Source organism: Oryctolagus cuniculus, chromosome 18, assembly GCF_051225735.1.
Source record: "Oryctolagus cuniculus isolate XC-2025 breed Fujian yellow rabbit chromosome 18, ASM5122573v1, whole genome shotgun sequence".
NCBI lineage: Eukaryota > Metazoa > Chordata > Mammalia > Lagomorpha > Leporidae > Oryctolagus > Oryctolagus cuniculus.
Genome location: NC_142884.1, coordinates 29,929,154 through 29,931,498, shown reverse-complemented (window position 1 = coordinate 29,931,498; position 2,345 = coordinate 29,929,154). Strand labels below are relative to the sequence as shown.

General features: G+C 51.9%; 1 long non-coding RNA gene across 1 annotated transcript; it reads left to right on the top strand.

Moving 5' to 3' along the window:
- Nucleotides 1–306: 306 nt before the first annotated feature.
- Nucleotides 307–1,584, top strand: LOC149120902 (uncharacterized). The gene is made up of 2 exons (XR_016224496.1): nucleotides 307–832; nucleotides 1,338–1,584. It is a non-coding gene; the product is annotated as an uncharacterized LOC149120902 (long non-coding RNA).
- Nucleotides 1,585–2,345: the final 761 nt, after the last annotated feature.

The window sequence follows — 2,345 nt, the reverse complement described above, 5'->3', positions numbered from 1 at the left end:
AGGCATCTGTGATGCTTATGAAAGGGAGGTGGGGGTAGGCAGTTAAGGCAGCCTTAACACCAGACAGACAGCGAAAGCTGGAAGGGGCCCACTTTCTCTTTGAACAGAAAAAATTATTTATTTATTTAAAAGGCAGAGTTAGAAGAAGAAAGAGAGTGCACACTTTTTTTATTCGACAGATAGAGTTGGACAGTGAGAGAGAGACAGAGAGAAAAGTCTTCCTTCTGCTGGTTCACCCGGCCGGAGCTACGCCGATCCAAATCCAGGAGCCAGGTGCTTCCTCCTAGTCTCCCACGCAGGTGCAGGTGCCCAAGCACATGGGCCATCCTTCACTGCCCTCCTGGGCCATAGCAGAGAGCTGGACTGGGAGAGGAGCAACCGGGACTAGAACCTGGCACCCATATGGGATGCTGGCACCTTAGGCAGAGGATTAACCAAGTGAGCCAAGTGCACCCTTCTGTCTACTGGTTCACTCCCCAAAGTGGCCACAGAGGCAAGGCTGGCCAGGTGAAAGCCAGGAGTCAGGAGCTTCTTCTGGGTCTTCCACGTGAGTGCAGGGGACCAAGCGCTCACACCATCCTCTGCTGCTCTCCCCGGTGCATTAGCAGGGAACTGGAGTGGAAGTGGAACAGGCAGGACTCGAACCAGTGCCCATATGGGATGCCGGCATCACAGGCATCACCTTTGCCTGCTGTGCCACAATGCCAGCCCCAGGACCCACTTTCTTGTACATTCACAGGCCTTGATGAAGTCCGGACAAAACAGCTCAGAGATCCAAGCGCTTCCTCCTGGAAGGAGAGGAGAGGGGAGAACACAGGTTTCAAGATAAACAGTTCAGTACCTGTGTGTGAGTGTGTGTGTGTGTGTGTGTGTGTGTGTGTTTTAAAATTTATTTATTTGAAATCCACTGGTTGATTCCCCAGATGGCCACAATGGTTGGGGCTGGGCCAGACTGAAGCCAGGAGCCAGGAGCTTCATCTAGGTTTCCTATGTGGGTACAGGGGCCCAAGCACTTGGGCCATCCTCTGCTGCTTTCCCAGGTACATTAGCAGGGAGCTGAATTGAGAGTGCAGCAGCCAGGATAAAAACAACTGCCCATATGCGATGCTGGCACTGCAGAGGGCAGCTTTATGCCCTGTACCACGCCAGCCCCTGAGTTTTATTTTTAAACTGTGCAGTTTAATTTTTTTCCTGCTGTTGTTTTGTCTGTCCTTGGTTTAGAGCAAGTATTTTCAATTGCATAAGAGAAGGAAAGGGACCAGTACTATGGCACAGGGAGTTAAGTCACCACCTCATTGGTGCCAGTTCAAGTTCTGGCTCCTCCACTTTCCATCCAGCTCCCTGTCGCTGCACCCAGGAAAGAAACCAAAGATGACCCAAGCGCTTGGATCCCTGCACCCACGTGGGAGAACTAGATGGAGTTCCAGGCTCATGGCTTCGACATGGCCCAGCCCCAGCCTTTGCAACCATATGGGAAGTGAGCCAGATGATGGAAGATATCTCTCTCTTTCTCTCCCTGCCCTTCCGCCATCCCATCTGTCACTCTACGTTTCGAATAAAAAAATAAATCTTTAAATTACAAAATCTGTTTTTAATTGGACTTTAAGGGGACTGTGAATTTGGCTTTGAGAGCAGACACAAACACTCACAGGCACCTACAGAAGCCGCTGCTGAAGCTCCCTGTGTAATCTCTTCTATTGGCCCCAGGTAAGCCCCAGAGTGGGGACCACAGGGGCAGTCAGTGTTCTAGGTCTGTCGCCCCCTACCCCCAGGCTGCAGGTGACAGTAGGGGTACACTCCCCATTGCCAGCCCTGGAGAGCAAGGCCACCGCCAACAGGCAAGCAACAGAGGGACCCCTAGGTCCCCAGTGCTGACTCTGAAATAGCAACAGTCTCTGCTTCGGGGTTCTGCACGCTTCTCTTCATTGCAAAGAAAGGAAATGGAAGCCCAGAGCCACCCTAGGTGGGGAGAGTTCCTGCGTGTCCTCAGGCCAGACCCCTGACGTCCACTTTCTCAATGCTGTTGCTGGCTGGGGAGAATTGGAGCGATGGACCCCCTGGAGCTGTGCTCCCCCAGCCAGGGAAAAGCCAGGCTAGGAGGCTGGGCAGTTTGCCACGCTGGAGACGGTGGGGGCGTGGAAGATGTAACGGCTCCTGTACGTGCTCCCAAAAGCACAGATAACCTCACTCTGGTTTGCTATCTTCAGAAGGTCTTACCAAGGTCTCCCCAGAATTTTGTCCCTTGCTCTTTTTTTTGTTTTTGGATTTTTAAAAAGCTTTATTTTATTTATTCGAAAGGCAGAGTGTGTGTGTGTGTGTGTGTGTGTGTGAGAGAGAGAGAGAGA